Genomic DNA, 26,217 nt, shown 5'->3' with positions numbered 1-26,217 from the left:
GAGAGAGAGAGAGAGAGAGAGAGAGAGAGAGAGAGAGAGAGAGAGAGAGAGAGAGAGAGAGAGAGAGAGAGAGAGAGAGAGAGAGAAAGAGAGAGAGAGCATAATGTATTCATCGTGTTGTGGTCACTCATCATAGGGCATGAATGTCATAGTTACTTCAGACTCCATTTTAGCAAGCACTCCAAGTTTGACTCCTTTATCATACGTGGAATAGCATCACATACTGACCTTACAACAAAATATGAAACACTGTTATATTTAAAAACCAAAACGTTCAAGCACACCATGTAAGTTTGTCTAAAAAAAAAACATCAGATAGCTCAACACGAAATTCATCACCCAAAAAGACCCATCTACAAATCCACCTAAAATTTAGCATATTAAATTAACCTAAAGTTCATGTTTTTGGAAAGTAGGAGGACACTGGAGCACCCGGATAAAATCCACCTAGGTACTGCAGACCTAAAAACTGTGAGGTGACTGTCCTAATCACCCTTTCGCCACATCGTCATTAGCCTCGATGCTACGGTACGAACCTTCAATCAACTTCTACTTCAACACACGCACTGCAGCAACACATACAAATGGAGCGTACAGATACAAGAGATTTCAACTTTGTACACATAAAGACCAAAATGTTCAAGCACACCATATCATTTCAGCTACCTTGATGCTTACATACAATATAATGCCACAGCGTAAGATGTTACAGTATTTATAAACCTTCAAAGTTCAATCAACTGCCACTTTAACCCACATGGGGCAGTGACACAGAAATCTTGATTTATTTAAGTGCCACATCAACGCTTTGTCTTCTTTTTTAATAAACAGAGTAAAACAATATATTGTGGAGATGCCGTAAATGAAGGGATGAGGAAGGTGAGTCGTCAATTTACTCCACACAAAAAAAAAAAAAGACTTGAGTCTTTTTCTAAAGTCTTGTCTTTTTTAACCACTTTCAAAAAGGCAAAAGTTCCTCTCGTAGTCCCCACAATAAACTGGGCAGATCTACATTAATACAGTCAGGACCATAGGGATGATTTTGCCCTTTCAATATTTCACGCTTGCATCCAGTGTCTCTTTGCATCAGATTGTTGTTTAACTGTTAATGTCACAGCAGTAGATAAAGGTGGTGTGTGAGGGCGAGTAGCGGGGACAGGACAAGGAGGACGGATGATTTATTTACTGCCAACATGTCAGTCAGATCTACTGTGGGCTTACCGGCGGCCTGTGGTTAACAAGCTAGCAGGTTAGCATGAAGTGTATGATGCCGCACGTAGCCAAACAACAATAACAATCTAATTCTCGCGCAAATCTGAGGCAGTGGCGATTTCATAGCTAGGTCGTTGACATGTATTGACGATATTGCTATCATCTAGTATCAAACTTCATATCCACAAAAGCCCCGTACAATATAGGTCCCGTGTGCATGTATTAGTGACTGCACCATTTGCGCTGAATTGTCAGTAATATAAAGCTTTATAACCACTACAATATCAATGTAGTTTTATTAGCTCATCTGTGGCATTTCCCATTATGTGTTAGCATTAAGCTAATGCAGTTTCAAAAGGCAAAATTACTAGATTTAGCTGCGCAAACAAGGTGTGTATACACTTTGGGTTAAACTAAACATCAGCTAGGAGAGGCAATAAATAAGTTACCAAGGTTTTACTGTGTCTGAGTTCTTGTGGTGAATCGCCTGAAGTTCACTTGTTTGTCCAATTTTTGTTCACAAGACAAAGGGGGGTGGGGGAGGAGGGTGGTGGTGGGTGGCGGGGGGTTACTGGTCCAGCGACAGCCTGTCAAATTTTCGTAAATTGGGGCACTCATAAATCAAGCTACCATTGTATTTGTGTTTGGTACCATGTCCATAAGCCAGATACACACACAATGTATAATGTATGAAGTGCTGCCCGGATAAGTGAAAATGCTTCGCTCGACTGCCCCATCAGAATGGGGCTCTTTTAAGCAACAGAACAAGTCGGAGGAAAATAAATACAAGTAATAATAAATATATCGGATATTGGCGGTAAGCATCACCTAAAAGATTCTTTCCAGCTTATTTCACCTGTTAGTTCTTAGGAACTTCACACACGATTGCTCTCCTGACTTAACTTTTATTGGAAAGTGGAGCCGTGATTGTTTTGTTGCACCTGGTATTTGTTGTACCCTCCTCCCCCACTCCCTCCATGACGAGCCCCCTGATTGATGGACAGGGTCCAGGACATCTCTGCGATCGACAGCTGTTGATAGCTCTGAAATGGAGAGCAGCAGTCGGAGCGTAACAATAAGCTCATTGCGCTCTTGGCTTGGGTCGCCAGTATTGAGGGGCGTTTGGGGGGAGGGGGGGGCGTGGCGCGCGAGGGGTACCTCGTGAATTTCACGGGGGACCACAAATGAGTGCACATGAAAATTGAGCTGGGGAGGGAGAGCATAACTAGTAATACAACACTGATAATTACAATAAACACAGCAAACTGAAAACAATTCAAACTTTTTTGTTGATGTGAATGCCTGAAAATTGTGGTCAAAGAGAAGAGTTTATGTACAAGGTCATTATATATATGTGTAGGCCGGAGGTTCGGGATGGTTTAAAAATGGTTTAAAAGAAATTTGAAACCATTTTTGATTCAGAGTGTGGGATTCTGGTGCCAAATTAAGTTTTGTTTTGTTTTTAACCCCCAGTCTTGGGGGAGGTTTGCACTCAACTACACACAGTCGGTTACTAGATCCCATCAGGGTAGATTGTTGTACCTTGGTGGGCACAAAACAAATACCACTTTTGGAGCCAAGAGCATTCAGTACAACAGGTAGATTGTTGTACCTCTCAGGACAGAGACATACTCCCACACACATGAGTCCAATAGCCCGAAACATGCAACACACTGGATTAGATTGTTGCACAATGAGGTACACGAATACTAGACTATCAGATTTGGATTTGAACAACCAACGCTAAGCTTTCAGGATATCATGGTGGGTTGAACCCATGTTGTACCTTGAAGGATATCCCCTTTTGGAGGCCCACGTGGAGAGGACGATAGGGTGGATTGTTGCACCCCAAAGGACACAAACCAACACTCAGGGTCGATTGTTGTACCTTGGTAGACAAACTAAATCCCGCTTTTGTAGTATAAACGGGAGTTCAACAGTCAGTCCGAAGTGTGCAGGACTTCAGGGTAGATTGTCGTACTTTTGTTTTCTTCTTTTTATTTTTATAGGTGCAGATGATACAATTAGTTTTTTTTGAGGAGGCCAACCGTAGCTTCGTGTAGCGTATATGTTATATGTCCTCTGAGGTTACCAAAACATCACATTTCAATATGAAATTAGCATTGTGGGAGGTCACCACTCCCTGAGCTTAATTAAGGTAATTTCACCATGGTGTGAATGCATTTTTTTTAAATTCCTCTTCCTTCATTTTTAAAAGCACTTATTTGGCAGGGGCTTATTTCTTATATTAAAAAAGACAACATTAGGCTGAAAATGATTTGGCAATGATTTTTGTGAGTTTGAGCCCCCTATTGAGGGAAATCTCAGGGTTTCGCGCAGTGATGAAATACTTAATAAGAAAATGCGCGGCGGCTGCCAGCGTCGCCTTTGTGCGCGCTAACGGCTCGCTGGAGTGTGCGAGGACTTGTAAACTTTCCAAGCCTTGCAAAGTTCACTTGCCGAGTTTTTTTTTTTTTGCCTCATCGCGGCATCTGCGATTAGACGGGAAGGAGAACATCTTTAATTGCTTTAAAATCGGAATGCATGATAAGACGGGATTAATTTGATTTTACCCCCCCACACCCAAACCCCTCGTACAAGTAGCAGATGGTTTATGTCTTCGCAAAGGCTCCTGTTGTAAGATGAGATTCCCCCAGCACGCCTGTGATTGGTCATTGCTAATGAAGCATGCTGGGCTGATTATTGATTTCGAAAATGAGGACAACACGAGTATTGTGCTCGTGTGTGTATGTAATAAATTAAAGACAAGCTCTGTTACGGAGTTGACAGAAATCTGCTTTAAACGACATCAAATATTGCATTTTCCGTTCAGGTGCTCTCCGGCCTGTCACACTCGTTTTATTGTTTATTTCCAAACAGCCACTTTTATATTTACCGCTAACAAGCAGATGGTCGACTTGACTTATTTGTGTTTCTCAATGACCGATCAGATGCATGATGGGAAAAGCAATGAGCTGCTTGTCAGGGAAAAAAAACTCATTCACGCGCACATTCCCTCCATTGACTGCTGTTTTTTGGTCATTTTTTTGCGGTTATTATTGGCTGCCACAGATGTTTTCCAGCCTCCTTGCCGACAAATTAACATCCTCACGCCGACAGGCTTGGGAATTAACGACAGTTGTTTACGGGAGGTGCCGGGCTGGTACCATCAAATGGTTCCCGACACTCGATTTTGGCGGTTTTAGGGCATGGCGCAGGATGCAAATACAATGCCGGCTAAGACATATGTTTTGTTACATATTAAGATCCTTGCTAGAGGTGCAACAACGAATCGATAAATAAGCAGTTTATTATCATATTTATTGATAATTATTTTGGATTCATCTTTTCGAGCAGGGGTATCAAAAGTATTTTTGTCGCGGGCCACTTTGGAGTTTACGTCTTCCCTCAGAGGGCCGCTCTGAAGGTGAAAGCCAAATGTTTAATCATCTCATTGTATTTATTATTTGTACACAACAAATTCATGCATTACGAGTTTAGAAATCAAGTCAAGTCACCTGCTCTAGATTGTTCAGTTACAGGGTAGGAAAATTATTGCAAACTCTCTACGTTATTTATTAGAAATGACAAAGTTGATTGTCTAGATTTTAGCACGAATCATGCAAGTTGACACATGTAATTTTCTTGCGCGGACCACAGATAATAACATGCTGGGCCAGATCTGGCCCCCGGGCCTTGAGTTTGACACCTGTATTTTGGAGAATTTTGTTTAGTTTAAAAGAGTCCAAATCCACAGAATTTCAGCCTCTCAACATTGATGACATGTTGCGGCCCAAATCAGGAACTGAATCACCGTTACATTATGCTGGCTGACTCAACTGCATTTCTCGAGCACTTTCAAACAGCCATCGCTGCATACAAAGTGCTGTACATGGAGCAACTAACATATACAACAAGAAAGCAATGAATCAGTAACAAAGATGGTAGAAGGCACCAAACAGAAAAACTATTAAAATCAATCTGAGTCATGCCGAGTTAAATGCCAAAGAATACAAGTGAGTTTTGAAGCAGGTTTTAAAGATGGGCGGCGGGGGGCTTGCCGAATGTTCAGTGGGAGGTCATTCCAGAGAGAGGGAACAGCAACAGATGCAACAGAAATGCTCGATCCCCTCTAAGCCTCTGTTTAGTTCCAATTAATTCTAGTTAATTCTAATGTCTGGTCCGCGGACCGGAGGCGCCGGGCAGGTGTGTAGGGGAGGAGGAGCTCAGAGAGTTAAGGTGGCGCGAGATCTTGAAAAGAACTCGAAAATGTAGAAGGAACCAGTGAAGGGATGCCAGAGTAGCAGTTATGTGCCTCTTTTCCTGCGCTGTCACTTTGAAATAATCATGTTTTTCTTTTTTTTTGTTAATCAAAGGGATGGAATTGAAATAATTCACCAATGTTTTTCATTGATTCATCCGCAAAACAATTGAGGGATTCATCAAGGTTGTGTCAATCCCCTATTTGTAAAAATCACTTGTGACTCTCTGCTAGAAACAATCCCCAGTGGCCTTTTGCCACCTGTTGCTAATTGGTGGATGAACCCATCCCGACTGCAGCGCTGATTCAAAGCAGTTCGCGAGGGAGGGACAGGGGTGGGGGGGCAAACAAGCCTCAAGACCCTTGAGGGCGGCACTGCCATCAACTTCATGGAATTTTTTTTCCTGCGTACTTAACAATTGATGCGTTGCCACTTCTTGTTATTTACACTGCACTGATGGTGACGCAGGGTGTCCGACGGGAGCTGGCGGCATGTGCGAAGTCTTTAATATTGTAACGCAAACGCCACCTGCAGCCGGAGGCACGAGATGCCCCCCTACCGCCATCCCACTCCTGTCCCCATGACTGGCTATGCGGAGGACTTATAGAAGAATATATAATGAATAAAGTCCACCGCCCCGTCCCACAGGACAACCGTTGTGTTCACTTGACCTGCTTTAGCGTTCACTGTGCATGCACGCATCATTACCTCCCCCAAGGCAGCCTTGAAGGAGGGGGTGGGCTCACCATCCAGCGCCCATCTCCCACCCTTTAATTAGAAGGGCATGTATAAATAGGGTCACAGTGATCCCCTCTTATGTAATAATGACTTTTTTAAAATCTTGTACTTGACACTTGATATATAAAAAAAAAACAAATAGAGCTAACAAAACTACATTAAAATGAACCATTTGTGGAAAACAAAAAACGATAAAGACTCACACAAAGCTGCTTAGAAATATTTCCTATACAAGTTACATTAATAACAATGCACCGAAATATACATTAAAAAGCAAACAATTCTTTTCGATTCAACGCAAATGTATTTAACTTGGTACTTATAATAATAATACATTTTATTTATAAGCACCTTTAGAGACACCCAAGGACACTTTACAATAAAAAACACAAAACAATACGGGTTGAGCAGCGGTTATGTATTAATAATATTAATGTATTAATTAATATTATTATTATTACTTAAGCTAAATGTAACCACGCTGTAGTAAAGGCAATCACTCTAGCATACCACAAGAGGGAGCCAAAGTACCCTAAGTGGTACCAGTACCGCACTTTGCAAATCACCAGATAATTAAACTGTATTTTTTTTTTATCATTTAGCATGCATCTTCAAAGCAAAGAAAAAAAAAATCGATGATCGACTCAGTTCACGACGCTCACCTTTTGTCGTGTTTCCCCGTCATCTGCAAACAAAACGAGCATGCCTGTCGCATTAATTGAAGGTGACGGCGCGTTACAGGAGTTCAGCACATATTAGCGAGGCGGTGTGGACCCGAGGCGAGCGTCTCATCTAAATGCAGACGCTGCGTTAAATCCATTAAAAAAAAAAAAAAACAAGACGGAGGAATAGACAAACAAGATTGACGTGCAGATAAAGCGCGGTAGCACAAATAATGAAAAATCATTTTATCGACGACACATCGAGGAGCCTCTTTAGGTGACGCTCGCTTTAATCCTGTTGACTATTCTACGGCACTATATTTGTCTCACCAAAAACGCGCGCCTTGACAAATTGCTATAGAGCCCGCAATCCTATTAAGGCGCGCTGTACAGTGCTGTGCTGTCATTAATGCACCGCAAGAGTGTTGATGTATTTATAGAGCTTTGTTGAGACGCCTTTGTGAAGTCAATCAGGGAAAGAAATAAAAAGGCTTAAAGCTGAAAGGTTTGCCTCGTTTTCAGACACTTTACAGCAGAAGCGATTGCTCATGCCTGAGCTGGCGTGGATCGTTTCACACAGGTGTGGGAAAACGGCGTGTTTTTGATATTAGCAAACACATCAGCCAGGTCAGTCATGGATCAGATTTAAAAAGTCATAAAAAATAAAAATATGTTCTATTTAATTCAAGTACATTATAGAAATATATTTAAGGTAAGCAAAGGCAAAAATAAAAATATTTTTTAGAACTGTATAGCGAAATGAATTCCCCAGATTTTAAAATTTGGGAAAAAGTGACTGAGGAATGATTTAATCAAAAAATAAATAAGTAATAGAAATTAAATTGTGCAATATTCCCTCCTGCTGTTTATTTTCCAAGTTTTCCTTTCAAGATGGCCCTGCTGCTCATTCCATCATAGGTCCCTTTTACTTGTATTTATACACCTCGTACCGTTTAGTTTTCCTCGAGGCACGTACAGAAGATGACAATTCAGATTTTCACCGACTACAATTTCTACACGCATTGTGTCCATCACCCCGCACACGACATACACAACCGCGACGACTGATCTCGGTTCAGATTCATCCCCCGAAGCTCCGCCCAGCCACGGGATTATCGCGCGAGTAATAAAAGCCTGAATCCAGGCATCTATTGTCAATGCGGCGCGGCGAGCGTGCCAGGATGCTGCTGCCCTTTGACTGACTGCGGCACTTATTAGTATTAACCCATCAGCCAGCCAGCAGATTGGCGTGCGAGCGCCGTGCTGCAAAAAAATGAGAAATGAAGCAATTAGAGTGCTTCACATACATTATTTACCTCTCATTAGCTTCCCGTGACGCCAACGCCGCTAAAAACGTCTTGGCCGTTGCACAGGCAATTAGTAAAAATTAGCGGCGGAGGATTTGGCCTGGGTTCAGGCCACATGGCGGCCGAGATACCGGAGTGCGTGTCATTTTGTACGTTTGGCCGACAAAAAAAAAAATACTGTAATACCTCCCATATTTGTGCTTCACGTGCTCACATATTCACTTTTTTTATTTTCCTGTACTGTGTTCCTTCTGAAATGCTCGAAGTTGCCACAAGTTGGTGACAAAGCCATGTTGAAGAGGAAAGTAGTACTTTGAGCCCAAGCAAAGGTTAATATATAAGAAAAAATAATGATAATTATAATTGGAAAAAAAAACATTTCACCTAACTCCCGTCACTTCTTTCTTAAAATACTGAACTTGTTTTCTTTTTTTAATGTTCATATCATTTTTTAAACTGTTATTTTGTAAAGGTAAACACAGAGTTTCCATGAGCTCGGCATCTATTGTCACACACAAAAGAAAAGAAAGCATTTAGTGTCACGAAAGGTGAAAATAACGCGGAAAAACAAGCAAAACAGGTGTTGCGTGCGCGAGAAAGTTAACGCTAACGTGCGACGGCGTAGCGGCGGCTAATTATACAGCCGCGTATTACAGCGCATGCTAATGAGCAGGTACGCCCGTTGATTTCCTCTTATAATGCTGGCGTGTGTCATTAATGATTCATTTTGGCATTTTTTTTTTTCCACGCACCTGTGCTGCCGATGCGAGCCGCGCCGTATCGCCGCGCTTGGTCGCTTGGACTGACAACCACTGATTTACATTTCACAAAACGCATGACTCCTCTTTTAGCGGCAAAATAACCATTTTGTTTGGTACACCTGTGCCATCTAATGACATCCGGTTGAAGAATTGAGCACATTTTAAGTGCGCATGATGCTCTATTTCAACAAGACGAACGCCAAGCACAATGCTAACGCTAACTCCAACCATCATCAAAATCCTAACCTTTAACCAGAGGTGGTCTGCATCTAGGGCCGGACCGATAAGGATTGTTTTGGGATTGATGTCAGTTTCGATATTGAGCAGAATGAAATTTGCAAGTGATTAATCATTCGATTAGTTACAAGAGCAAATAATTATTTTTTTTCCAAATGTGTTTATCCCCTTAACACTTACAACACTAAAGATATGGATTATGGACTGTTTTACAATACTTTGTCCTTTAGAAACAGCAAAAATCAGCCAATTTTTTTTCTTTGCACATTGTTGCCCAGTTTAAAAGCGCGAATGTCATCTCAGCCAATTAAAATTGGACGACCAGTTAATCAGTCAGGCCTGAGTTGGTACTCCCTCCATTTATTCAATTTTTTGGGGATAAATTGTACTTTGGACAGTTTTAAAGCACACCATTTTGAATGTGACTTCAGTATTTTTGTTGATGAAGAAACATTTGTTTTACGGTCTTACATGGAGCTAAATTTCCACTTATGACCTTTCTCCTTGTATAGATTCTTGCTTGTGTGATTTAATAGTTTTGGTTTGTCAGAGGAACTTGTACCTCAGGTGCTGCCAACAATCCAACATAACCACCAGCAAAGTTTGACTCAATACCATCAAGCCGACAGACCGGATGGTCACATGACCACGCAGTTTTCATTCATTCATTTGTGCGGTCTGAACAAGAACTCCACTCGCAACATAAAAATGGTTTTCTCTGTCATGTCTGTCTTGGAAAACTGTTGTGTTTATGTTCACTTTTGTGTGTGTGTGTGTCTGGTCAACTTTATTGGTCTGATTATAAAAAAAAAAGGTATTAATCACCAGTTACTCTGAAATGGAGCAGTTTTTTTTTCAAGACAGGACTTTTTAATTTGACGTATGCTATTGTCTAACCCTGACGGATCTCATTTCAAACCCAAACCCTGACCCACCTAACCCTTTTTTCAAGACATGCACAATTTTTGGACACACTCTTCATGTATGTTTAAAGGTATAACCTTAAAAAAAAAACTTTCAGTAACACTGACAATGGTGACGAGCAGACTATCGCGTCTTGCGACTTGTTGGCTTCGTTTGCCAACTTTTGACAATGTCGCCCCCCGCGGCATTTCTGGCTGTCAAACAAGCGCGTACAGCAAAAAGTTAGTCCTTGAAATTCCACACCTGCGCCGGCTGGAGGCATGTTGGTCTATCCTCCTCTTCCTCCTCCATTTTCCTCCCATTCTCTCTTTTTTTTTTCTTCATCTTCCAACATTGTTTGTCCTCCCTTTTGTGCCGCACCAAAACTCTCAAATTGGATTTTTTTTTTTTTTAACGTGTCACATCCCCGGAGGTGCGCGCTCGGCGGCAGGTGTGGAAAAGATAAAATTGAAAAAAAAACAAGGTAAAGAAAGCAAAACGGAGTGAGATCTCCCACTCATCCATGTGAATTTATGCTGGTTAGCTTCTTAGTGATGTAAATGCATGCCGATGACAATATGGCGTGCAAACTTTTTCCACAGTTAATTGTTTGGCAAAAGATGATAAAAACGTGATAAAGTGCTGTGAGCACCGTCCAGGTTTGTGGCTTCAAACGTTCTACTTCCCCATCGGGTACAAAAAGAAAAAAAAAATTCTTGCACTTTTAGGGGCTTAGAATGTCTAGTCCCTAAGGGGATGCCCTCAAAAACTTTGAAATACACTACCTCAACTTTTTTAGGCTGAAAAAAAAGAGGCAAATATGAACAAATTCCCAAGGAATTATTCTTCTTTTTAAATGATTTCATAATACTTTTTCGTGTCACGTTTCTACGACAAATGTGTTATTTTGATGAGATGTGATTATTACAAACTGTGTTAAATCAAATTTACTCATGCTGATGAACTCGAGAATGTATTGTGTGCGTTTATCTGCCCACGGACTCCCTGTTATAATGTATTTGTGTTCGAACACTTGAGACTCATCTCAGTCTCAAGACCACATTTTAAAGATCTAGATCTCGTCTCAGATTGGCGGGAGTTGGGCTTTTACATAGTCAAGACCAGCATGCGTCTACTGTTCTTTCTTGTGTTACCAAAAAAAACATCGTTAACTAACGATGTTACTAAACCGCCCTCCACCATGTCCGTTATGACTGTGACTATCACAGCGTCGTGAGAGTTATTATTTTACATCAGTGTGCATATTGAGGTCATAAATTGCCAGGGACTTATTGTTCTCATATGCAGCCAAATTCCTGAAATCCTCGTGTTCAAATACATACAAGGTTTGACTTTTTTGTTTTTTGCAAGAATTGAATTGAAAAAAAATGTTAAAGGGGAAGTCAGAGGCGGCCATTTTGCCACTTTCTGTCAGGTCAAAATGACCTCACAATTGCTCCTGAGCCAAGTGTGATGTCATTCTCAGTCGACAGCAAGTGGCAAGATGACTCTACCCTGGGACTTCCGGGTAGAGTGAACGCTGGCGCGTTTTTGGCTGCCGCTGCTCTCCCACAAACTTTTGTGTTTTACGGTGTTTTTACGCTCGATTGTTTTACTGTTTCGCATGGAATCACGATCATCATCTCACAGTCATTCCACCCAGCCCCCATTCAGGCCTGTCTCGCACTCTCAACTATCTTCGACTGTTTCGTCCCGGCGTCTCAGCGTCCTACCTGTCAACCTGTCGATCCTCCATCGACCTGTCAAGGGTCTGCTCCAGTACTCGTTGGCCGAGCTCCTTCGGCTCCGCTTCCAATGGCTGGGCCCTCCTCCTGCGCTACACCGGCTCCCGGACATCGTTCGCTTTCCTTCCCGGAAATATATTCATCGTGGGTCTCGTCGGGGCTTCTGCCTCAACCGATCCAACACCATCGTCTCCTTCTGGTCTTCCTCCCGTCGGCCATCCAGAAACGCCGGCCGATCCATCGACCATCGTGCGTTAGCCGGCTTGGCTAGGTCGGCTAACGGCCCCCGCAGCAGCGAGACTGCCGCCGTCAACTTCGGGCTACTTAATATCCGTTCGCTTACTGGGAAGGGTAATCTCATTCAAGATATCCTCACGGACCGTAAGCTTGACATTCTCTGCTTGAATGAAACCTGGCAAACTCCCGGGGACTTCTCACAGTTGAACGATTCCACTCCCCCGGGATTTGTTTACATTTCCAAGCCCCGCGATTCTGGTCGCGGAGGAGGTCTCGCGATAGTATACCGCGAGAAGTGGAAAGTACTTTCGGTTTCACTCCCGCCACTTTCCTCCTTTGAATGCCTTGCCTGTCAAATATCCGGACCCATCCCCACGATTATTGCCACAGTGTACCGCTCCCCCAAACCCCACCGCGACTTTTTAAATGAAGTGTCTACTGTCCTCTCCCATCTCTCCTCTCTGTCACCAAATGTAATAATCCTGGGAGATTTTAATATACATATGGACAACACTGCTCTTCCTCTCATCATTGACTTCACTTCTTCAATTAACAGTCTTGGTTTTGATCAATTTGTAGATTTTCCCACACACATCAAAGGTCACACCCTGGATCTGATCTGCTGCTCTGGTATTTCCCCCTCCAACTGTACTGCTGACGAACTTCCAATAACGGACCACTTCCTTATCTCATTCAACATTACACTCCAGCTCTCAACTGCCAAATCACCCCGGACCATTGTTTACCGTAATATTAAAGACATTAACATTGACTCTCTCACTGCATGGCTGACCACCCTGACTCCGGACATTGACTCCACTCCTGATGATTTGGTTTTCCAATACAACTCTGGTCTCACCAGCATCCTCAATACGCTCGCCCCTGTCAAGTCCCGCTCTGTCCTTTTTACTCGGTCTGCCCCTTGGTTCACCCCTCATCTACGTTCCTTGAAATCCCAAACCCGGCAGCTTGAGAGACTTTATAGGAAAACCGGCCTCACTGCTCACAAGGACATCTATGCAGCTCAGCTATCCCTCTACAAGGATTCCATCTCTCAAGCAAAATCACACTACTACTCCGGACTCATCTGCTCCAATGCTGGAAATACTAAGACTCTCTTTTCCCTTTGGAACAGAATCACTCAACCTCCTGACTCCCTACCACCTCACTTTTACTCTCGTGACACCTGCAATGCACTTCTCCTCTTTTTCAATGAAAAAATCAACAGAATCCACCAGCATCTGGGCTCCTCTGTACCTTTCCCCTCATCTGAACCTCTCACCCCTTGCAAACTGTTCTCTTCTTTTGAACTCCCCCATCTCTCATTAATTTCAGACCTCATCATTAAATCCAAGACTTCCTCCTGTCAGCTTGATCCCCTCCCCACAGTTCTGGTCAAATCCTGCCTACCCTCTCTGCTTCCCTTCATCTCAGCCATTATCCATTCCTCTCTGTCGACTGGAATTGTTCCTGTACTCTTCAAAACTGCAGCTGTCACACCAATCCTGAAAAAAACTGGTTCAGATCCCAATGACTTCAATAACCTACGCCCCATTTCCCATCTTCCCTTCATCTCGAAAATTCTGGAGAAAACTGTCGCCTCTCAGATCCACTCCCACCTCACCGACAATAGTCTTTATGAACAATTCCAGTCCGGCTTCCGTCCCCGTCACAGTACTGAAACAGCCCTCATAAAAATCACAAACGATCTTCTCATGGCAGCAGACTCTGGCCTTATCTCCATCCTCATCCTCCTTGACCTGAGTGCAGCCTTCGACACAATCTCTCACCCCATCCTCCTCAATCGACTCTCTACCATAGGCATCACCAACACCCCTCTACATTGGTTCCACTCATATCTCACTGGCCGCTCTCAGTTCATTCAAGTTGATTCTTTTACTTCACAATCCCTCCCCGTTTCTTCTGGTGTTCCCCAGGGTTCTGTCCTCGGTCCGCTCCTCTTCATTGTCTACCTCCTTCCACTCGGAAACATTTTCCGCAAATTTGGCTTACACTTTCACTGCTTTGCGGATGACACCCAGCTCTATCTCTCCAGCAAACCCGACGCTTCTCTCCCACCCTCGTCCCTCTCTCACTGTCTCTCAGAAATCAAATCTTGGTTCACCCACAATTTCCTCAAGCTAAACAGCAATAAAACTGAACTCCTACTCGTCGGTACCAAATCCACTCTAAACAAAGCCGACAGTTTCTCCCTCACAATTGATAATGCCACTATATCTCCTTCCCCCCAGGTGAAGAGTCTGGGTGTCATCCTTGACAGTTCACTATCCTTTCACTCCCACATCAATAACATTACCCGGTCCGCTCATTTCCACCTTCGCAATATAAACCGCCTCCGTCCCTCACTCACTCCGCACACCACCGCTATCCTTGTTCACAGTCTCGTCACTTCCCGTATTGACTACTGCAACTCACTCCTCTTCGGTGTCCATCAAAAATTCCTCCATAAACTTCAACTTGTTCAGAATTCAGCAGCCCGGATCATCACGAGAACCCCCTCCTTCCATCATATCACCCCCATCCTCCGACAGCTCCACTGGCTTCCTGTCAAACTTAGAATCAACTTCAAAATACTTCTCTATACATTCAAAGCCATCCATAACCTTGCGCCCCCCTATCTGTCAGATCTTCTTCAAATCTCCATTCCCTCTCGCTCACTCAGGTCCTCATCCTCCCTCCACCTTTTTCTACCCTCTGCCCGTCTCAGTACAATGGGGTGCAGAGCCTTCAGTCGCTCTGCCCCCAAACTCTGGAACTCACTTCCTCCCAACATTCGTAATATTGACTCTCTTTCCTTATTCAAAACCCAGCTCAAAACCCACCTAGTCAGACTTGCCTACCCGCCTTAAATCTTTCTTTCTTTATTTATTATTTTATCTGTGTTTTATTATTGGTCTTGGCTGTACAGTGTCCTTGAGTGTTGTGAAAGGCGCTTACAAATGTGATGTATTATTATTATTATTATTATTAAGATGGCCGCTTGCTGAGATGGACAAAAATGGGTGGTGTTTGCTGTTTAACTCATATTTCACAAATGCAATATTCATCAGAATGCCATTTTTAGACGAGTGGGGCTGCACAGGACGTTCTTGTAATGAACTTTTTGGGGATCGACTTCCCCTTAAAGATTAGAAATTCTTTGGAGAGTTTTTGGCATTCAAATGCACTAAAGAATTTTTTTATTAAAATTAAAGAGGGAAAGCACTTTCACTGTTCAACTTAGTCCTGTTTTTTTTAATTGATTTTTATGGTTGGTCTTCGCTTGTCATTGTCTTGATCTGTCTCAACTCTCATAGATATGTACACATACAAAGAATAGACATATATATGCTCCTATTTACACACAAACACATCCAGTATACATACACATAGTCTCTGGTTTTTAAAAAAAGGAAGTAAAATAAGTCTAGCCAAAGATTTATAATTTTTAAAAACTATCCATCATTTTTCAGCTTATCCTAGTTGGCCTGTTAAAATAAAACGTTACACCAGGTTCTGTGAAGCCGTCGCAGTGCCCTTTACGCCTTCTACCTTGGTCCAGCTCCGCTAACACTAACCAACCATTCTGAACTTTGGCTGCCAAGTGTGCTCAAGCGCCATTCAGACGGCGAGGACGGCGCACCGTTGTTCGCGCAAGTGGAGTCTTTAAGTGGAGATCCCGCAAATAGAAACAAGCAGTGACGAAAAAGCACACGGGGAGGGACGTCAACAATTAGCAGGCGTGAAGCCGACGCCGGAATTAGCATGCGGGACTGATAAATATGCATGTAAAGACGCTCCCCCCGGGGGGGAGGAACATCTTTGATTGATAGCTGTGCAATTGAAGGATGTGTAAATGCGCTGGCTGGCTGGCAGCACTTGTTAAAAGTTTGAGCAACTTTATAATCCCTCACGCCACATCTGCTCGCCGCCTGTGAAACGTCATTAAATTATTACCGGCAGCTGGCCGCCAAGCCAAGCTAACGCCGCTACTTCTTATCCGAATGCTCCCTGATTTACGCCGCATCTCGAGCAGAATAAATGATTATTTTATACATGTGTAAAATAAACGCCCCACCCTGCATAATTCATGAGTTTTCAGTCCTATGAGGTGACTAAGTGAAAGATGATGCTTTAGGGTTTAAGATACAAAAATAGGTTGGTTGACATAGCGGACAGAGCAGTTGTTTGTGGTTTGTAGATTGAGCTCACAGTGGTGACATTCTGGGTTTGAATCCGAACTCTGGTCTACCTGTGTGGAGTTTAGATGTTCTCCCCTCGCTTGTGTGGGGGGTTTTCCAGTTGTACTTTCAGGAAGTGACTTACTAACTTTTGGGGCCTTCCGGACTCCTCGTGGTTAAGCACATTTGCAACAGTTCTGAGCAGGGTTATGATATTTGAGCATTTTTAATGTTAGTTTTAGTTTTAGTTTTTAGTTGGGGTTTTTTTTTGTTTGTTTTTGGTCTTTTGAATTACTGCTCCCATCAATCAATTGGTGACGGATATTCATGAAAGAGTCTGCGAGATCCATCACCCTTTGCATATACATGATCTGGTCAGCAAGTGTCATTTTTCTCAAATTGTTTCTATAGAATAACATGCATTTAAATCAATTAAATAACCCATTGTAGTCGCTGCATTCCACTGCTTCATACCAGCAATGCACAACAGCGTGCGTTCGATGTCGAGGAATAAAAGAAAAAGAAAAGGGACAAATGCTGGTGTTTAACTGTGACCCACATTATCAACTATCGAGAACAGGAACACATATATGATCTATGTCCTTAGAACTTCATTAATTAAATGTATCGTACCACGTAATGTGCTCTGGGAAGCGAGTGGCAAGATTTTACGACACGTGTCCAGTGTTGCTGCATTTTGTTTATTGGCGACATAAAAACTAAAGAAAAAAAATCAAGGATGTATGCTCTGTATTGATAGGAGACATCAGCCTCAAGAAAAAGAGTTTAAGGGTTGAGTATAAAATGGCTGATTTTCAATGGACATGCATTGACGTTACCTTCTTCGGGAAAGAGGGTCACCGCCGACAGAGAGCTAGCATTAGCATTAGCCTGTCGCTTCATTGCGCTCAGCTCAGCAGTTGGAAACAGTCGATGGCCGTAAAGAGTTTCAGAAAGGGCGTCGGTTGCTCTCTGGATTTGTCGACATTCAAGTTTGCTCGCTGCAGTAATCGCAATCGTCAGTCTTATTTTCTTCACGTAGTTACGGTGTAGCAGAGCGACATGATGATGTCACGTCAGTTTTTTTCCCCCTGTCAAGGTTACGTGGAAGACACCCAACCAATGTTCAGATGCAAATTATTTTCCTTGGCGAAAATAACTTTTCCTCCTATTTTTTGCCATGTTATAGACCAGTGGTCACCAACATGGTGCCCGCGGGCACCAGGTAGCCCGTGAAGACCACTTGAGTAGCCCGCCAGTGCCTGGACATTGTGATTTGCTAGTAGAAATTATGATTTAAAAATGCAAACATTGGCAGTACTGTGAGACATTTCGAAACACGATCAAAGTCTGACAATTTAAATCATCAAGTATTAAAAATAACACATCCTCATATTATTGAAGGTATTTTGGACAAATATGTTATTTCAGACGTGTATCAATTTGGTAGCCCTTCACACAATCGGTACACATGAAGTTGCTCTCACCCTCAAAAATGTTGGTGACACCTGTTATAGACTATCATAGGAACAGTCAGAATTTGGGAACTTTGCTGCAATTATTATTTGAAGCATTTGTCCTGCATTTTTAAATGATAAAGGGATAGAAATTCTTCAAATGTTTTAAAATCTCTGTAGCTCTAAAATTGAGCATTTTATACCGAATCCATGACCGGTATCGGCTTATCACACTCGTGGATAATCGGTATTGGCATTTAAAAACTCAGATTGGAACACGGCTAGTTTGGAGAGCATCTTTGTTATTTATTTATTAATTTATTTTGTATAACTGTAAGATGCCGTTTCAGTCCACCGCCGCCCTCAACATTTTTGTTTTATATTTCTTTACTGCACCAATTGTTTTTTTTTTATTAAGTTTTAATTTGGAATTCTGGTAGTGTGCATTAACTATAATAACATTTTTTGAGGATCAGGGTTCAAATCTTGGCTCCTGCTACTGTGGTTTCCTCCCACATTCGAAAAAACATGCATATTAGCTTCCGTGAACACCAAATTATCCATAGGTGTGAATGTGAGTTTTAATGTTTTTTTTTGTTTGTTTTTAGGCGTGCGATTGGTTGGTGGCCACTTCAGGATGCAAACCACTTGTCTTGCCAAAAGTAAACAAGGATCAAACAAGCGCTACAGAAAATGGATTGATGGTTGTATAATTGACATATAAAGTTAACCCGACTGCCAATAACAATGTGACACGCTGAAGGCAGGCAGCCTCACTGGGAAGACTTGCAGCGCCATCTAATGTCAACTTGAGGAAAAAAATATATACAGTGCATGGGACTGCAAATAAAGTATTGCTGTGTGTAATTGGGGCGCATCCTCAGTGCAGCATGTTCCCGCGGATCTCACTGCAAAATGAGGGGGCGACCACATTAAACACCAAAATAAAAAAATTGTGAGTGAGCGTGCATGCGAGCATGCACGTTTGTGTGCACAACTCCCAGGGGTGTTTCCTTTCATTTAGCCATCGCTTTCCTTGTCTTAAATTTATTTGACACACGCATTTGACAGTCAGATTAGACTTTATATATATTACACACACACAGTTCCTTTAATGTCATATTAAAATACATAAAAATATTTAAGCTTTATTTTTAAGAGTGTAATGAATTGAATTAATGTAGGAATTACTGATAAATTCCAATTATGTTAATAGTTATGAGTGTCATTCTGATTCTACGATGTAAACTAATGACAAAGTATCATTCCAATCAAAAGATGAGGAAAAGGACTTATGACAGAACCTATCTACAGTGTGTTGTATATTTTAATTACTTTTCATTCATTAAGAAAGTAAGAATATTAATAAAGAGAGTTTCAATGAGCTACAAAGGAGTTCTCATGCCCTGGCTGGTGCACCGGACCCCAGATACAAGCTGTTCAATTGCTGTGGGACTGCTGTCAGTTTGTTCCACATTGCTGGCAGTAAGTCAGATTTGTTTCCAGTGGGTGTTGGACTCCACCAAGGATGCCCTTTCTTACCGATTCTGTTCAGAACCTTTTTGAATTTCTAGGCATAGCCGAGGTGTTCCGGTTTGGTGGGCTCTGTATTGCATTTCTGCGATTAACAGATGGTGACCATGGTCACAGATGGTGTGGCTTGAACAGTACGTGGTACTGTTCAAGCCACAACCTTCAACTCTCACTAGAGCGGTTTGCATCAGAGTGTGAAGTGGTTGGGATGAGAATGAGCACCTCCAAATTTGAGGCTTTGGTACTCGGATGGACATGGTCAAGGGTCCTGCACTGTGTAGAGGAGTTCAAGTATCATCAGGTCTTATTCATGAGTGTGTCACGGTTGATTTGTTTGGTGGCTCTCTAGGGCTCCTCCTACAGCGGCACACCTGTTGGTCATCATGTCATTCGTAGGTTTTCTGTTAAAAAGACTCCCGGCCACTCGGTGTCGGGTCATTGTTGCCGTTTCTGTCACTGTTTCTGTTGGTTTGTGTTCATCACGTCATATTTTTTTGCTTATGCCATGGGTTTTGTTGTTATTTTGAATTCTTATTGTTTTCAGGACTTTGCTTGTTTTGGATTTGGTTTTCTCAGCATTTGATTAACACATTTTGCCCCTCCGTCTGGCCTTCTTTTTGGGGTCCTGCAAAACCCCCCGCACCATGACAGGGTGAGGGGAGAATGGAGGCAGGCAGGATCGGTCCTGCGTTTGCAGTTTCCTCCGCAGGGTGTCCGGGCTTCTCTACGGGGGGAAAGCTTGGTCAACCGAAAGAGTGATCCGAGTAGCATTACTGCTCTTCCACATTGAGAGGAGCCAGATGAAGTGGCCCGGGCATCTGATCAGAATGCGTCCCAGATGCCTCCCAGGGGAGGTGTTCCAGGTACGACCCACAAGTAGGAGGCCTCGGGGATGACCCAGGACACACTGGAGGTAATGTGTTGTACTGGGAATGCTTTGGGATCCCGCCAGTGGAGTTGGAAGAAGTGGCTGGGGGAGAGGGAAGTCTGGGCTTCCCTGCTTAAACTGCAGCCTCCGCGATCTGACCTCAAGTGGGAGGATGATTTGTCATCGGATTCATCCACTCACCGACCATTTTGTTAGGTACGGTTACATTTTAAAAAGCAGTGCCAACAACAAAACAACATATTAGAAATGCTTCTCCAAATTATCGTACACTAAAAGTACACTCACAACTACGGACTATAAGCTTAATAGTACATTTTTAATTTACTACTTTTAAATGTCAGCATATTCTTTTTGACATGTTACAGAGATACAATGATAATCACTTCAAATATTCAGCAGAATGCATCAAATGCTTTTAAGTTCATTTTGTCATGGCACTTCTTAGAGCTTTAAACACACACACACACACACGCACACACTTGTGTCTGTGTGCATGTGTCTTTGTCTTCCCGCCCTGCTGTTTTCTCCTGATAATTCTAAATGTCCGCATTCTTCTGTTGTGAAGTTGATCCTCTGTCTTTGTAGAAACAGACACCACCAGTCAGCGCCTGTGTTCCGCTGCCCGGGGAATGGCCAGGCAATTAGTGGGATTCAAACGCACGTGAGTATCGCTTGCAGGCCACCCGTATATCTTGCTAGGGGCTTGTATCTTTCTGGAAATTCCCCCGCGGCTGCCCGTATTGCTTACTATGGGTTTGTATTGCTCATATATAGCTTGCTTGCCACCCATATCACTCACTATTAGCCCATACCGCTCTAACAATGTTGGTAACTATGGGCTTTTACCGTTCACTGACCACCTGCCTTAGTTTAAAAAAAATATATATATAACATTTTGTAATTATTGTTTTGGTTCCATTGGTTTGGATAGTATATATATTGAATATTTTTAGGACAGTAGAAAATTGTCAGGTGATCACATTTTAATCATTTGCAGCCGAAAGTACTTTTTTTCAGTCTAGCGGCTTTTTGTAAGGCAATGTTATGTACTACACAAGTACTTTTTTTTTTTTACATGAGTTAGTCAAGACACTTCTTTATTTAAATGATTTACCTGTGTTTTAACGAGCGGCAATTGTATATTGATGTGAAAATGATTAAAACAAAAAGCATTTTGCGATAAGATGGTAAAAAAATAAACATTGTCCAATGCCTTTATTATAAGATGCATTTATAAACTTTAAATTAAAACAGATTTCATCATCCAGCCGCTTTGAGGTACCTTTACCCCCTTTTTTGTTTATCTTTTAAAAAAACAGATGTGACATGATAACCTAAACATGCTGAATGTATTTTTTTCAAAAATATTTTATGGTCATGTTTATGTTTTTCCTTGCACACATGCGTCAAGAAAAAGCATCTGAAAATAATTAGCCAACGAGGTGGCGTCGAGCAGCATATGGTGAGGTCGTGCGGCAATGGAGGGGCTTGTCAATCATCTATTTGCAGACGTATGGAAATCAACGACACAACTGGTGGCGATTCATCAAGTCGCTGTCACACGAGTGTACTTTTACAAAACATCCCAAACTTTAAGAGTTACTTCCAGAACCCCTGTGAGCTGACTTTGCCACTCGTACAGAATCTGCTAGCATAACTAGCTTGACAAAAACACAGCAAGTGACATGGTTGTCTTTGAAAGGCAGAAGCCACTTTTTTTTTTTTTTTTACCCCCGTTAACAGGACGGAAGAAATGCAAGTGTCTATCAGAGTACCCTGTAAAGGGGAAATACTGTCTCTATGTTTTCGCCATGAAAAAATTAGGAAAAGTGACATGGTGAAAAACAAACTAAACTTAAATGCTATAGCTCCACGATTCAGTGATACATGATTTTTCGTCTTGGCACTTATTCAGCAGTTATCTTCATATATGTCAAATGTATATGAAAATAAATCTGATTTCACTTGACAGTGTCTTTAAAAGTGTGTTTTTCTATTTTAAAGAAATGTGTTTAAATCACATGCCACGTGTATAAGTTAGAACTTAACACGCAAAATTGCACACCGACGACAAACAGAATGTTGTGCCATTTTGAGTTTTCCAAGGTTTTCTCCAACATTCTGGTCAGTTCTAGTAGCAAACTGTCCTCGAGTGAGAGTTAGCCACAAGAGAATCGACACAAACTGCAGTTTTTTTTCTGCCTGTTTTTTCTTCCGGAAAGCATGACAGCTGCATTTAAATATGAAATAGCTGCAAATTTGCTGCAGCGACAGCATCGCAGAGCTGTGAACAAAAGCGACGTTTGGAGGGGAAGAAAAAGCAAAACGCGTGTAAAGCAGCTCTTTGTCGCTGTTCGCCGCGCCGCCGCTTTTGTTTGCACACAATGGGATGAAATATTTTTAACCGGTAATTACCTGGCGGGGATCCGACGTGCCGGGATTCGCAGGCCAGTGTGGCGCGGCAGGTTGGAAGGTACCGCCGCCGTGTGAGTGTGCCCGTGTGAATTTGCGTGTGTGTGACTGGCAGAAGGTTTCCGCAACTGTCTCTTCACCATTCAAGATGAGAGTCACCGCTTCACGCCAAGTCCATCACGGGCGAACGCGAGCAACGGATTTAGAAAGCCTCCCGCCTAGTCGTCGCTCCTTCCAAATCCAGTACGTCTGTTGTCCCGCCATTGGTAAACTATTGTGGCGTGTCCCTAGTTATTTTTACTGTCTTGTGCCATTTATCGGGCTAAAACGTAAAGGGGCTTAGATACAGGCCCAATTCAACTTGTACCGTACCATCGCAAAGAACACAAGCCGAAGCAGAATTAAGTAGTTCTTTAATCGGGGAAAGAGGCAATTAGTGTTACAAAAGTCGCAATGTCATTGCACAAAAACGCCAGTTGGAATTCCTTTGAGATTGTTGAGAAATGTTTGAGGAAAGACAGTTTTGACCAGACAATAGCCTCCGACTTTAGGTTTTGGGGTGGTTGGCTTGGACATTAAGGGTTGGGATTTAGAAAATGGGTTTAGGCTAGGATTTGGAGTACAGGGTAATGTGAGGTTAGGGTTGGGTTTAGGCTCGAGTTCGCGGGCTGACAGTTGGAGTTGTAAAGTTTGTATGACTGGGTTGTGTTTAGGTCTCTGTTTCAGGGTTAGTTGAAGAACGGATGAGGTTAGGTCCGGAAATCAATGTTCTTCCTACGAGTGGTAAAGTAGGCACGGGCAATGGATTTTGTCCTTTTAAAAGCATGTCCAGTTTTTATTTTTAAGGAGAAATAAGGGATTCAATGAGTTTTGGGCAATATACATGATACCGTATATATATATAGATAGATATATAATATCTATCTATCTATATACTGTATATATATATATATATATTGCTTGTCGTCCCGCACGCGGTCTGTCCTTCCGTCTGTCCCTTTTCAAAACGTACCTACTTCACCGCGCCGCTGCGCGCCGCCACTGCGCCGCTCAGGCAGTGGCTCACTACGATCGCGCGGGCATCTTAGCGAAAAAATGTTGTCTACCCACAAGCATTGCAATAAAATTGTTAGTTATATAGTAGAGCTAAACATCTCTTTATTTTCGCGATAAGCAATGAAGATGAACAAAACGTTGAACCAAGCAACAACACTTTTGTGGGCCGAAGGCCCACCTTACCAGCCTTCCGCAGGAACCAGCTAGTATATAGGATTAAAAATGCCATTACATATATTTATCTTGGCTTGTCAAATCCAATATCGATACCAAATACAATTTCTTTTCTCCATCCTCCCCCCGCCCCTCTTTTTTTAATCAATGATAACTGACTGGATAAGTTCAAAAAAATGAAGTTGACACATGGAGCATTATTCTGGTAAGAGGGCTTTGTGTTTTTTTTTAATTATTTGTTTGTATTCCCTAACATTTGGAGAAGGCAAATTATATATCCAGATATTTTTATATTTTCCGCATATCCTGCCAGCAGTGTTTTGAGAACAAAAAGATTTCAAAAAGTGATAAATCACAAATCTCTGTCATAACACAGTCAAACGTTTCAAGGTCTGCCGACATTCACTCTTTGTGTCCAAATAGAACAAAGAAAAGTGTCACGATGAGTCAACTCATAAGACTTTTTTTTTCTCACTGTTAAATGACCTTCACAAGTCAGATGGAATGGCTGTTTGTTTTTTTTTTCTTTTTAATTCCCCATTTTTATTTTCTTTGACAATAAAAACAATTGTGGATTTACACCGGGTGATAAAGGAGCGCATCTCATAACATGCTCCAATAATCCACCTGCTCTAATTACAATCATAAAGTGTCGGAGTCGAGCCGTAATGTAGCGCTGATTCATGTCCGTGCTGACAAAACTTTTTGTTGTCGTTTTTCTTGTTTTTCTTTTCTTTAACTTTGGCCAGTCTGGAGTGGCAACAAACCAAGCGTGTAACTTGAAATCAGGATCTTTGTTCAATAAATGTTTTTTCCCCCTCCAAACATTCTCTCAGCAGCCTCCAAACTTTTTTTGCACCGCGAAATGGTTTCATGTGAAGGCATATTTTAATAGGCCAGTAAAGCGAAAGAAATGTGAAATGATCCAACTTACCATTACGATGAATGTCGTTCGTGAGTGACCCGTACTTCTCTTCAATGAGCCGATCCCATCGAAAAAGCTCCACTGCTTTGTGTTTTAAAGCCAGCAGGAAAATATTTTGACGTGGAATCCATCGTTGCTGAAAAATGGGGGAAAAACAGGAAGAAAGAAAATTACAAAGCAAGAATGTTGTTGCTGCTTATATAAGAGCAGTCCCCAACCTTTTTTGCCCCACGGACCGGTTTAATGTCAGACAATATTTTCAGGGACCGACCTTGAAAGTGTGACAGATAAATAGAACAAAATAAAATATGATCTGCATGACAATTGTGGTATTTTCAAAACATCATAATAAAGACGAATCATGACACGAGGCCGCAACACTCTCTGGTCGCTATGGTAACGTTTAAACGTGCCTTTAAAATATGATACAAAGTGCATGAAAAATACGACTCATCATCTCCGCATATTATGGAGAGTGGGCTCGGTGCGTGGGAATTTCCCTTTGAGACAAATCGTATTTTAAGTAGGAAATCTTGATACCGTCCATTAAATGTCGCCCTCTTTTTCTTGGAAGTCGTAGGCTCCTCTTCTGTCTCCTGGCTGGGCGTTTTCCCTTTCCCAAAGACGTTTGTTGTTTTACTCATTTTGCTAGCTCCCGCGTTTCCATTTTAGCGGTAACCTATCACGTGACCGCGAAGCGCACCTTGACCTGCGTCAAGAGAGAAATACTGTACAGTAGAAGGATGTAACGGAGAATCTGGTCACTTTTCAAAATAAAAAATCTTTCAGATTCCCGAAATGAATAAAACGGAAGTAATGCGAGTTATGTATTCTTTCTTTGCGGCCCGGTACCAAATGACCGACGGATCGGTGCCGGTCCGCAGCCTGGGGGTTGGGGACCGCTGTTTTATAACATAACTATTAGTATGTGTGGCATACTGCACATTAGCAACATCCAAATTTCAAGTGCAACATGATGTTTAGCATTTCTCCTCTAAAGTGCATTAGGCGGGAAAATTCAACGGAAGAATTTGCGCAGGAGCAGTTTAGAATGTGAGTAAATGACGGGAAGGACGGGGGAGAGTCAGCGCTGCCAGAAAAGCAACCGGATGCCTTTTCACTCTTGCTCACTGGGAGAATATGGCCTACAGGTAGTAAATCAAGGATGAAATGTTTTGCCAATGTTGTTGCAATATTAAAAGTTTTGTTGTCCAATTCCTTTGGCACTTTGAGGCTAATTAAATATGGTTTCAAAAAAACAACAAGCGCCTTAGTGTCTGAATGCGTAAAAATTGCATTTTCACCATTGAGATGACGCTAACAATATAAAGAAAACTGAATTCTTTTTTCCCCCCCATTTACGACATGATTAACATTTGGTTTAAAAAAAAATAAAATCTATCTCAACAGATCATCTTGCGATAATCAGAAACCAAGTGATGAAAACACATTTTGCCATACCGGAAAGCTAACGACGTGCTGATAAAATCTCAATGTTGAAGATCAAAGTTGATGGCATCATGTCA

At 42.1% G+C, this 26,217-nt stretch overlaps 1 long non-coding RNA gene across 2 annotated transcripts in view; it reads right to left on the bottom strand.

Moving 5' to 3' along the window:
- The window catches only part of LOC127601065 (uncharacterized), a 46,345-nt gene extending 21,358 nt beyond the window's left edge, over nt 1-24,987 (bottom strand). Inside the window, exons 1-3 of one of the 2 annotated variants that reach the window (XR_007962484.1) lie at nt 24,910-24,987; nt 24,701-24,827; nt 19,924-20,742 (exon numbers count right to left, since the gene is read on the bottom strand). This is a non-coding gene — a long non-coding RNA (uncharacterized LOC127601065). Of the gene's footprint in view, nt 1-19,923; nt 20,743-24,700; nt 24,828-24,909 lie in introns of those variants that run through there. The other variant, XR_007962483.1, reaches the window with a different exon arrangement.
- Nucleotides 24,988-26,217: the final 1,230 nt, after the last annotated feature.

Source organism: Hippocampus zosterae, chromosome 5, assembly GCF_025434085.1.
Source record: "Hippocampus zosterae strain Florida chromosome 5, ASM2543408v3, whole genome shotgun sequence".
NCBI lineage: Eukaryota > Metazoa > Chordata > Actinopteri > Syngnathiformes > Syngnathidae > Hippocampus > Hippocampus zosterae.
This window is presented reverse-complemented; position numbering and strand designations above follow the sequence as displayed.